The following is a 12,271-nucleotide window of genomic DNA, read 5'->3' as shown; positions in this document are numbered from 1 at the left end:
TGTTTTGATTTCTTTTTCTCCCATTTCTCTTTCCCTCTATTTTAAGACAAGAATTATTCTCCTTTCTCCGGTTCCCTTTGTTCAATGCACATCTCCCCTAGCTCACTCCAGTCCCCCCCCACCAACTAATGGTTTCTAAGCTTCATTTTCTGTAGATCTCACTCTGGTATAAAAGGTCCCCTTCCCTTCTCCTTGGTCTAGCATGCTCATTCAAGACTGCTTCTGGCATCTGGAGAAGCCAAGGATATCCAAATGGACAGTTCCCTGCTCCATATAATAAAGAGACAGTGGGAAATGATGCCACGGGGAAGAACCTGCTAGCCGCCACCACACATACACTCCCCCGACCAAGGGGAAGCTGTTTCCCTTACTTTCAATTTGTCTGCACTCTTCCTCAGTGATTTCCAGCGCTCATTTGTTCCGAAACAACCAAAACCAATGTGATGTTGTTATGCTGAAGGGTCTTTCCTAGAGCCTCTCAGTCAGCATTTTGCTTCACAACGGGTTATACCTCACAAATGCAAATATAAGTAATGTGTGCAGAAAGATTACAATGCACCCTACAGGTACCATCTGGAGTCAGTTCTGCTTAGCTTTCCTGACAAAAAGCCGAGGTAATTCCTGAGACATTTCACTGCAGTTCAACCTGCTACCTAGAAAGCAGGCTGCCTGATTTCACTTGTCACCAATAACTCAGATTAAGGAGTCAGGACATCGCAAGCCCTTTGCGGGGAAGGGGAGGGGCAGTCCTACATGCAATTCATTTTGCTTTCTGGGCTGACTCTGCAGCAAAGCATGAGGGAGCACTTGTTTTTCACTTCAATTATAGTCCCTTACCACTCCAGGGTCTCCAACTCCTCCCTGTCTCTCCTCTGTGCCCTGCCCGCCCCCCAATTTGCACACGCACATACTCGCACATGTGAAAATCCACCCCCAAGATTCCAAGGACCTTCACAACGTACTCACTGATAGAAACCAAGAGCTGCTTATAAAAGGTCTTTTTTGTTATTGTTTTTAATTTTTACCATAGTAGAAAATAGAGAAGAGAATTAAAGACAGGTAGAGCTTATAATGAGGACCAATCCCTATGTATCTGCTAAGAACTGACCACTGAAAATCTCTAAGAGGCCTAGACAGCCCCAGGGGGCTGCTCCTACAGGCTTGCCGCTAGAGAGTCCCGAGTTGTTGGCAGCATCACCTGAAAATAATGAAGGATCCAAGAATGCAGAGTGTACTGCCCACTGGTTTGCTTTCTAGAAGTATACCCAATCCTGACCCATCCTCTAATGGCAACTTTGGGGAGCTATTTCGTAGACATAGTGTTGCAGGTGAACAGTATGGAGGCTCCCATCTGAATAATGTAAGATCAAAATCGGGTTGCTGCTTCACCTCAACACACAGTCTCTCCCCTCTCACTGGAGGGGAAATGATAGTGGCCCAATTCTGCTTTGCGTTGAGCTAGGAAAAGAATTTGCATGATTTTTCTCAAGGATTGACAGAAACTACAGAATACGTCAGGATACAAATATCTCACTTAAGAGTGAGTGCACAGGATTAAGACAAAGTCTACAGAGAACTCAGAAGAAGCATTGATCTGGGATGCTCTCAAGCAGGTAGGAGTGAGACACAAGGCTTTAAATAGCTACCACCAGCTATAAAAATAAGTGAACTGTAAATTCTTCTGACTGGAGGTTTCCTAAAACAGTAGAAATAGAAATATTCCTAAAATCCCAATACAGGGAGGGTCACTCAAATAACTACTTCTTAAGGAACTGATGCATTAAGAGGAAGCATTTGCAGACTAAAAGCCACATAATACACAGCGGTTGCATCCTGACAGGATACTTGTTAAAAAGGATCCATTTGCGGCTCCAATATTCAGGGTCAGTAATTTCTCAGAAAAAGGTTAATGGAAACAAAACAGAATTCAGGGCACATTCTTCCAATCAGTGTGCAGAAGTAGAAGGAAAAGTACACCTTTAGCACACCTCAGGCTATAGAAAGCAAAATTATTGCAACATTCTGTTTAGCAGAATTTGCAACCAGGACAATGGAGAGAAGAGGGAGGCCAGATGCAGGGGAACGTTTGTGTGTGTCCACTGGGCAGGTAGGCTGACTGACCCTGGTCACTTCCAGAGAGGATGCAGTGACGTCGCGTTTGAAGGCAGAGCATATGGATGTGAAGAAACCAAGTGGTGACTGGATAGGGAGCTGGAGCAACTTTCTCAAATCAGCTTCCAGCCCCAGAAGCTACTCTGAAAAATTTATAAATGTGTCACAGACTAACGGATTGGGGAAAGTTGGTGGAGAAGGAAGCCATGAAACCTAATGGCTGTGTGGTCTCTTCCTTCCCTCCTGGAAAGAAGGGAAACCTGATCTGGGCAGCAGTATTCTACAAAGGCTGGGACAGTGGTAGTCTGGGTTGGCTTTCAGGGTATAGAGCAGCAGCGTCCTCTGGAAAATCACAAAGACTGAAGGTACCAACAGAGCAAGAGAAGGATCAAGCTAGAGACGATGCGAAGAAAGATCCGTAACACCAACACGATAGAGAGACCTTGTGCATGGAGTTTGGAACAGGATGAATAAGCAAATATGAGGCTGGAGGGAACCCTTCCAGAAGCTAACCCAGGTCAAAGGACTTTTGAAAAAGACACCACTGCATTGAAGAGGCCACACGGATATCCATACAAGTCAGCCACAGCAGGTCATTTGTGTCCTTTGGCGGAGGGTAGTGCTTGGTCCAGACTGACCGTGAATGGCTTTCAGCGAGGCCTCGCCAGCCGCCGGGCTCAGTGGTGTGTGTGTGCAGCATGCTATGTAGTCTTCACGCCGCCCTCCATCCTCATCAAACCCTTCCGCTAGAGAGAGAACATTTATGGACGATTGATGGACTCTGAATTGTATCCTTCTGTCCAACTAGACAATCAGAAAGCTATCCTGTATTCTTTGTAAGGATTCTTTTGGGGCACATGGTGCTCACCCTCCCCCTTCCACCTCAAACTCCTTTAATTAAATAGCACTGTGATATGACCCATCTGCAAGAAGTAGTCATGTGAAAAGTATCATTGGCTTAATTAAGGGTATTATCTATTGCATTACACAGCATCCTATTTATGAGTCCCTAAGAGACAAACTCCTGACCTTAGTGTTAAGAATTATTATAGCTCTCTTAGCACATGGCATGTTTTTAGATTATAAACGCTGGGAGTCTGGCTTGGCTTGGGAGTCATTCAGCTGATCCTGTTTGCCTACTTGCAAGGGCTGCTAGAAGCTCCAGGCCAGATTTGTGGCCCAACTCAAGGCATGCTGTTACTCTAATTTCATTCCATTCTTTCTTGCTCCACTTTTTAAATATAGTTATGCTTATCATTTTTATCCTATAAAATTACATGCATTTTAAAAACCCTGTTTGTACAAGATCAGGTATAAACACATACATATACATTCATATGTACAGATCTAAGAGTGGTATGGCCAAATTGCAAAACAGTGCAGGTACTAAGAGTTTCATGTACATATAATTGAAATTAGTGAAGTTCTTGTCCCCGGTTAAAGTTATTTCTTATTAAAATTTATGAGTAACCCAGTTTTTCTGCTTCACATTTTTATTGAGAAAATCCATTTTCAACTTGCCAGAAACCGGAATTTCTTTAGTCATCATAGAGGAACCAAGCCTTCTGATTTATATGGAACAACTTCTCCATCTATTGGCACAATTTAATATTGCAAATAATATCTTGAAATCAAATGTTCCCTTATTACTCTATGCAGATTTTGTTTCCTTCATTAAGTCTCTCACAAAGTTTCCACTGTCAGTAATTAAATACATCTCCCCTGCATTAAGCTCTTTGCCTTCCGGAGTTAATAAACCTATAGAAATTAAATCATGGCATTATTACTGGGCTGAAAGGATTCCTAGATCATAATCTTCACCTCCTAAAGGAAGTCAAGCCAAATTTTCCAAAATAAGATAGAAAGGAATGGAGAAGTATTATACATAGACTTAATTTAACCAATTTAGGATGTGATAATTATTTAAAAGTCATATTTAAGGATTGAGTGAAATACTGGACATGGCAACAATTTAATCCTCTTGAAGGATTAAAACATATGGGCATCCAAAGGGGCCAGTTTTAAAAATATATATCATAGGGGCGCCTGGGTGGCTCAGATGGTTAAGCAACTGCCTTCGGCTCAGGTCATGATCCTGGAGTCCCGGGATCGAGTCCCACATCGGGCTCCCTGCTCAGCAGGGAGTCTGCTTCTCCCTCTGACCCTCTTCCCTCTCATGCTCTCTATCTCTCATTCTCTCTCTCTCAAATAAATAAAATCTTAAATAAAAAAAGATGTTTCAAAAAAAATAAAAATATATATCATAGGCTAACACTAAATTGAGACAACACCAGTCTCACCATTCCCCACCTACCAACACATCTCTACCTTTGAGTAAGTCATTCCTTCACCTGACAAGGCAATCCCACTTCCTCATAAACAAAATACACCACCCTTGAAATGTTTTTAAGCATAAAATGTTCTTAAAATCTCTGTGATGTTGCAGGGTGCCTGAGTGACTCAGTCAGTTAAGCATCTGCCTTCAGCTCACATCATGATCCCAGGGTCCTGGGATCAGAGTCCTTCATTAGGATCCCTGCCCAGTGGGAGTCTGCTTCTCCCTCCCCCTACCATGCTCTCTCCCTCTCTCAAATAGATAGATAGATAGATAGATAGATAGATAGATAGATAGATAAATAAATAAATAAATAAATAAATAAAATCTTTTTTAAAAATCTCTGTGATGTTGCAATCTCTATATGACTATATATCTGCAGTGAATTTATTTCTATGTACATCTCTTGCATTATTACCCTACAGATCAGAGCTTAAAACCCAACTTTACCACTTACACAAAGTGTGTAGCCTTAAGCAAGTTACTTTTACCTCCATAACCTTCTTTCCTCACGTACACATGAAAATAATACTAATTACCTTGTAGGACTATTATGAGAATTAAATAAGATAATTGTTCAAAAAATATCTCATACTTAGTAGACACTCAATAAATGGTAGATTTTAGTAGTAGTTGTAGTTGTTGTAGGAAGAAGAAAAGGCTTGATCACACTTTTCCCATAAGTCCCTTGACCATTCAATCCTTCTCAAATTGAATCTCTGGCCTGAAAAAAACAATTTTCAGGGGACCTAAAAGCAGGGAGGTTCACAAACAGCAAGAAATAAGGGCCTTAATGAAAATTATGAAGGAAGGAAGAAGCAAATGGAAGCAGAATCAAAAATATGAACTAGAACAGAAATTGATAAAACTGAAAACAGAAAATCAATAGAGAAAATCAACAAAACACAAAGTTGGCTCTTTGGAAAAAAATAAGCCTCTCGCCAGGGTAACAAAGCAAAAAAGAGAAAAGACACAAATTACTAATACCAGAAATGGAAGAGGGGACACCACTATAGATCTCATGGACAATGAAAAGATAATAAAGGAATACTATGAACACCTCTATGCCCATAAATTTGATAACCTAGATGAAATCAACCAATTCCTTGAATGACACAATCTGCCAAAGCTCACACAAAAACAAAGAGATAAAGCAAATAGCCCTATAGCTATTACAAAAATTAAATCAATAATTAATAATCTTCCAAAACCAAAAGCACTAGGCTCAGATGGGTTCACTGATAAATTCTACTGAACATTTAAGAAAAAAAATTTTAGCAACTGTCTACAATCCCTTACAGAAGACAGAAGCAGAAAGAATACTTCCTAATGCCAGGATTATTCTAATACCAAATCAGACAAGACATTACAAGAAAACTATAGACTAATATCTCTCATGAACATAAATGCAAAAATCCCCAAGAAAATATAAGCAAATTGAATCCAACAATGTATAAAATAATTATACACCATGACCATGTGGGATTATCAGACCTATGCCTGGCTGGTTCAACATTTGAAAATCAACTAATGTAACACATCACATGATCATATCAATAGATGCAGACAGAGCATTTGACAAAATCTAACACCCATTTATAATAAATACTTTTAGCAAATTAGGAATAAAGGGATGTTCATAAAGAACATCTACAGAAGAATTTATAGCTCGTAGCATACTTAATAATGAAAAATTCCAAGCTTTCCCTCTAAGATTAGGAACATGGCAAGGATGTCCCCTTTTGCCACTGCCTTTATCTTGTTGAAACTTCTATCTAATTCAGTAAGACAGGAAAAGAAAATAAAAGGTATACAAATTGGAAAGGAAGAAATGAAACTGTCTCTATTTGCAGATGGCATGATTGTCTATGTAGAAAATCTAAAAGATGAAAAAATTCCTGGAACTAATAAGCCATTGTAACAAGGTTGCAGGATACAAAATTAATATATGAAAGTCAATTATTTTCTTATATACCAGCAATGAAAAAGTGGAATTTCCTCCATCTATTAAGGCTGATTATTGTTTTTCTTAGTCTGTTGATACAATATATTACACCGGTTGATTTTCAAATGTTATATTGCTTTCCTAAGATAAATCTCTTTTTCATGACCTACTACTCTCTTTATATGTTGGTAGATTAGATTGGCTATTATTTTGTCAAGGAATGGACTCATACAATATGTGGTCTTTTGTGACTGGATTCTTCTTTTAGCATAATGTTTTCAAGATTTGTCCCTGATGTAGCATGTATCAGTACTTTGTTCTTTTTTGTTGCTGAAGAATATTCCAGCAGTGGTATAGATATACCACTTTCTGTTTATACACTCATCAGTCAATGAACATTTGGATTGTTTCTACTGTTGGCCATTATAAATAATGCTTCTATGAATATTTATGTACAAATTTTTATATAAATAAATGTTTTCATTTATCATGGGTATATACCTAGAACTAGAATTGCCGGGTTATGCAGTAACTCTATGTCTAATAGTTTGAAAAACATCCAAACTGTTTTTAAAATGGCTATACTAAGGGGCGCCTGGATGGCTCAGTCGGTTAATCTGCCTTCGGCTCAGGTCATGATCCCAGGATCCTGGGATTGAGCCCCGCATCAATCCAGCACAGCCCCTGCTGTGCTTCTCCCTCTCCCTCTGCTGCTCCCTCTGCTTGTGCTCTCTCTCAAACAAATAAAATCTTTAAACAAATAAAGTGGCTATACTATTTAACATTTCCATCAGCGATGTTTGAGGGAATACACTGTATGAGGGGAACCAATTTCTCCACATCCTCTTCAATACTTATTATTATCTGTATTTTCTTACTGTGTTTAGTTTTTAAATGTTTCTGCTTTAAACACCTTATATTTCTAAAAATAAATAAATAAATAAATACCATATATTTCTGTATAGCCCATATCTAAGAGAATATTTTAGATGGTCTGTTTAATTATAGCAATGTCAATAAAGCCAGAATCAGTTAGTGAAATATTATAAAATTCAAATATACATTGTCTATAACCTATGTTAAATAACTAAAATTTTCAGGGCTCCTGGGTGGCTCAGATGGTTAAGCATCTGCCTTCGGCTCAGGTCATGATCCTGGGGTCCGGGGATCAAGCCCCCACATTGGGCTCCCAGCTCAGTGGGGAGTCTGTTTCTCCCTCTGTCTCCCCCCCCCATGTTCTCTCTCTGTATCTCTCTGTTCCAAATGAATAAAATCTTTAAAAAATAAAATAATAAAAAAAATAAAGTTTTCTACTCCAAAGTAGTTTATATAAACAGTCTCAAGAGTAGGGGCGCCTGGGTGGCTCAGTCATTAAGCGTCTGCCTTCAGCTCAGGTCATGATCCCAGGGTCCTGGGATCGAGCCCCGCATTGGGCTCCCTGCTTGGCGGGAAGTCTGCTTCTTCCTCTCCCACTCCCCCTGCTTGTGTTCCCTCTCTCACTGTCTCTCTCTGTCAAATAAATAAAATCTTTAAAAAAAAATACAGTCTCAAGAGTAAAGATCAGTGTGTCACTGGAGAACATCTTGCTGATGAACTGGCCTGATCCAAATTCATGAAGACAGAAAAAAAGAAACTCTTCAAGAAAAATCTGGCTAGAACTTTATTTATCCAACCTGACTAAATATTCATATTTTGCTCCCAAAGGGCTAAGCCATTTTTTTCCAGCTTTAATGAGGTATAATTGACAAGTGAGAATCATATATATTTAAAATATACAATGTGATGTTTTGATATGTGTATATGTTGAGAAATATTACCACCATCAAGCTAATGAACAAATCCATTCATCACCTCATATCGTCACCTTTGCGTGTGTGTGTGTGTGTGTGTGTGTGTGGTGAGAACACATAAGATCTACTCTCTTAGTAAATGCAACTGTAAAACACTGATGAAAGAAACTGAAGAAGATACAAGCAAATGGATTTATGTATTGGAAGAATTAATACGGTTAAAATGTCCATACTACTGAAAGTGATCTACAGATTCATGCAATCCCTACCAAAATTCTAATGGCATTTTTTTTTACAAAAATAGAAAACGCCATCCTAAAATTCCTATGGAACCACAAAAAAACTCCAAATAACCAAAGCAATCTTGAAAAAGAACCACAAAGCTGGAGGTATTAAACTTCCTCATTTCAAACTACATTATAAATCTAGAGAAACCAAAACAGTATAATACTGGCTAATATTTATACTTCAAAAATGTCAAATTTTCAGCTTTTACCCTCATCTCCTTAACAGCATATAATGAGTATCTCAGTGCTTTTCACTTTCAGACCATCCATGTCAACAATTTTTTTTTTTTTTTCTGGAGATAACCCGCTATTGAAATGTGTGCCCTCTGGTTTCAGCCATAATTTTAATGAAGGCTAAATCAGGAATATTTTGGTCTTATAATTGTATTTATAAATTAATATTCGATAAGTATAAATTTTTTAATGAGCATCAAATTCTCCCATTAAATTAACAAAAAAAATTATTGATAATATCCAGCATTGTGAAGGATCCTGAAAGATGGTTATTCTGTCTCATCCAGTGGAAATTTGAACTAATACAAGCTTTCTGGAGGACAATTTGGAAACATATTTTAAAAGTTTTAAAAATGTGCAGACCCTTTGACCCAGCAAATTCTTCTTGCAGGAATTTGTGCTAAGGAAATAATTAGATATTTAGTCAAAGTTTTATGCATAAAAATGTTCACCTGTTCATAATGGAAAAGTAAGAAAATTTTTAAATAGCTAAAAATGGGAGGTGGCCAAAGGTTAAATAAAATGCAATCTGTGTGTTATAATATTATGCAACAATACAAAAATCATGTTTTCAATTAACTTTCAATGGCCTGAGACAAGTTTCTAATGTTATATTTGGAGAAAAAAAAAGCAACATATAATACTAGCTACTATGAGCTCCCCACTTACTGAGATAAGATAGACATTGATAAAACTAAACATATTAGCAGTGATAAGTCATCCATGGGGGATAGGATTATGGGCAGTTGTTTTTTTTTAAGATTTTATTTATTTATTTGACAGAGAGAGACACAGCGAGAGAGGGAACACAAGCAGGGGGAGTGGAAGAGGGAGAAGCAGGCTTCCCGTGGAACAGAGAGCCGGATGCGGGGCTCAATCCGAGGACCCTGGGATCATGACCTGAGCCACCCAGGTGCCCCAGATTATGGGCAGTTTTTAATGGAGTGGGATTGGGTGTAGGGGTGTGTGTACGTGCTGTGTGTGTGTGTGTACAAATATTATTTTAGTATATTTTCAAAGTTTTTTGCAGTGAACATATTTTACTTTTATAACAATGATGAAAGTGATGTACAGAAGTCTTCTTAATTTCACCTGTTTAAAACCACTTTTTTCTTTTACTGCACAGAGATAAATGTCTCCTTCAAGAATACCTCATTTTGCTTTCTCCAAAAGTTGCAAAAACAACTTAGATAATGAGCAGTTTACTTGCAGTAATAACATATTAGCACTACTTAGGGAACTAGCTCACAGAACTTTTCCCTATGGCAAAACAAAAATGTCATACATGGAGGCATTACAGTGTTTATGCTAACTCTGGCATTTTACACGCTTGAACTCATTATTACTCTCATTAATTTTGTGATTGTTAATAGCACTGCTATTTATAGGATGACTTAACCTTTACAAATTTATATCAAAGATTTTAAAACTAACTGGAGAATGTGTCTAGAATATAAGAGGATGTATCTTTGAGTGATTTTCCCCAGTGGGGAGCATATTTTGATCCTTAATATCTTTAAATAATTGGGATGCCTAGCTAAAGTCGAGAAACACTATTTTATCAGTAAAGGTATAAAAAAAAATCATAAATGACTAATTGGCTTTCATAAAAATATGTACGAGTGTCAAAAATACCTACGAAATGAAAACAAACAAAGGAAAACTAAGGGGGTATTTTCTAGATGTTCCCTTTTATGAAGGTAATTTGCAAAGAAGCAAGGAATATGAACCTTTCAACAAAGAGCCTTATTTTCTAACAAAAGCTATCCTAGTCTTAAGTCTGAGTGAGATAAACGGGAAAATTCAAAACGATAAAAATATAGAAAATTCTCTATTTTAATTTTCAGGAGTGCAGTAGGACCCCGCTGTTCACTTTTGCCACCAGACGGCTGAGGCTGGTTTGCACGGTCATTTTCTCCCTGGTCATAGAGTTGTTCTGTGTCAGCTGTGTTTCTGTGGAGCTGTTAAGTGTTTTACAAGCACTGTTAAAGCCATTATACATGAGCAGCATAAAAGCAGTGGGAACCATTATTACCTTCCATCTTAAAGCACGATTATTACCTGTTGTTGAGAAGAAGAATCTGATGGCAAAAATCTACAAGTCGGACAAAATACCGAATCTGTTGCTGAGGCTGTGGTGAAACAGGGAGAAATGTGTAACAGCGCTTCCACACCTATGGACGGTGGCCCCGCGGGGATTATAGCCTGGTTGCCCCTCGGCTCCAAATCTATCCTTTCTTACTCCCTGCTCTTTGATGCTGGGGTCAGGATTCTCCAGCCACCACCCTGCTTTGTCGGCTCTACGTCAGAATAGAGGCTGGGGGAGGACCGAGGACTAGCTCGGCCCTGTCTGTTCCTGTCTGCTTGCGGTTCCCATGATGCTTTTCACCCTGACAGCCGCCGTACCTTCCCACGACAGCAGCGAAATTCAGTTCTGTTTCCCCCATACTTGCAAACTCCCGTCTCCCATAGAAACAGGATATACAACAGCTGGCCACCCCATTGAAGATCTGGGCCCCTGGACCACAGAGCTCCCCATTTCAAACTCAGAGCCACAGCACCAGTCAAGCAGCACCATCTCCATCTCCACAGAGGTCTGAGTTGCCATTCCATGGCACCCCTCCTCTTAGTCCCCTCAGCTGAGGGCTGGTACAGGCTTCCTAGACTTGCTGCCTTTTTGATTCCCTAAAGCTCTTTTTACCCTTTCAGCAATTTAATTAACCCTGTACCTAGGGAACAGTTCTTTACATTAAATTCCATTGGTTCAAAGAGCTGGTGTGGTTTGTTTTCAAATTTGACCTTGTCTTAGTCACTTTGAGCTCTGCAACAAGTTACCATAGGCTAAGTGGCTTAAACAATAAACATTTATTTCTCACAGTGCTGGAGGCTCGAAGTCCAAGATGAAGTCAGTTGGGTGCTGGGGAGGGCCCTCTTCTTGGGTGTAGGCTGCTGACACCGCATGCTCACTGGGCAGAGAGCTCAAGCTACCTCTCCAGCTCCACCCTCATGACCTAATGACCTCCCAAAGGCCCCACCTCCAAATACCATCACATTGGTGGGAAGGTCAGGGGGTCACCAAGATTTCAACATATGAATTTGGGAGGACACATTCAGTCCACTGCAGACCCTAACTAATACAGAAAAGAATTTGGCAATGTCTAGCAAAATGACGTGGACTTACCCTTTGACCCATCAATACTTCTTCTAGTACTCCATGCAAAAAGATATATGGTCTAGGATTTTCTTTTAAGTGCTTTGTAACAGCAAAGATTGGAAACAAAAATGTCTATCAATGGTACATGCACATAACAGTATTATAAAATTTAAAAAAAGGAATGGGAAAAGTCTCTATATACTGCTATGGAGTGATCTCCATGATAAGTGGTTAGGCCAAAAAAAAAAAAAAATGGGGGAGAAAATATGCATAAGACACCCCTATTTGTCTACAAAAGAAAAAAATAAAAGCATATTCACATATTTTCTTTTGTTAAATGAAACTGACAGATAAACAAAAAAATACAGGGCGCCTGGGTGGCTGTTAAGCATCTGCCTTCAACTCAGGTCATGA

General features: G+C 39.0%; 1 long non-coding RNA gene across 1 annotated transcript in view; it reads right to left on the bottom strand.

Moving 5' to 3' along the window:
• The window catches only part of LOC113933998, a 96,878-nt gene extending 85,943 nt beyond the window's left edge, over window positions 1-10,935 (bottom strand). Inside the window, exon 1 of the long non-coding RNA XR_003523558.1 lies at window positions 10,765-10,935. This is a non-coding gene — a long non-coding RNA (uncharacterized LOC113933998). The remainder of the gene's footprint in view (window positions 1-10,764) is intronic.
• Window positions 10,936-12,271: the final 1,336 nt, after the last annotated feature.

Source organism: Zalophus californianus, chromosome 13 (assembly GCF_009762305.2).
Source record: "Zalophus californianus isolate mZalCal1 chromosome 13, mZalCal1.pri.v2, whole genome shotgun sequence".
NCBI classification, from domain to species: Eukaryota; Metazoa; Chordata; class Mammalia; order Carnivora; family Otariidae; genus Zalophus; species Zalophus californianus.
The sequence above is the reverse complement of the archived record's forward strand: the minus strand, read 5'-3'. Positions and strand labels throughout refer to the sequence as shown.